Raw genomic sequence first — 592 nt, forward strand, 5'->3', positions numbered from 1 at the left:
TTCATATGAAAGCGATGACAGTAAAACATATGGATATCGCGGCGAATAGAGGATTTCATCATTCTAGCTGATTTGCTTCTGCTGCAACGGTTTGATCTTTTGATATCCGTTATTAAAATGCATAATACTCTTTTGTTCTCCGCTTTGGTGCTACGAGTTTCAAAGTGGCAGATGATGTCCGTGTAATGCCGTGGGTTCCCTCGTTACTAGCCCTTCGGCCCCGAGTATTGTTTTCTTTACAGTGTTTTTATATATAGTGTATTACGTGGGGTGTTGTTGGCTGCATAGTACTGTGTTTATGGTGTATTTCCCTTTCTGTTCAAGCGAGCGAAATAGACACCATTATTGTCAATTTTACTCTTTTTTAATTTATTTTTATTCATTGTTCACAGGGGAGTGAGGGTAAGGGTCATTATTGAGTGCGCATTATTGAGATTACTTGGTGCCACTTTGTGTTTTCATTGTATGGTTGCCAGGGGTGAGAGCGGGAGAGGGTGTGGGGGGGGGAGTGGGGGAGAGGCAGTAAAGGGGGAGATTCAGTGATGCTACGTTCGGGTTGAGCATTGGGAAAATGGGGTAGTTTGTGCACATA

Source organism: Penaeus monodon, chromosome 20, assembly GCF_015228065.2.
Source record: "Penaeus monodon isolate SGIC_2016 chromosome 20, NSTDA_Pmon_1, whole genome shotgun sequence".
Lineage (NCBI taxonomy): Eukaryota > Metazoa > Arthropoda > Malacostraca > Decapoda > Penaeidae > Penaeus > Penaeus monodon.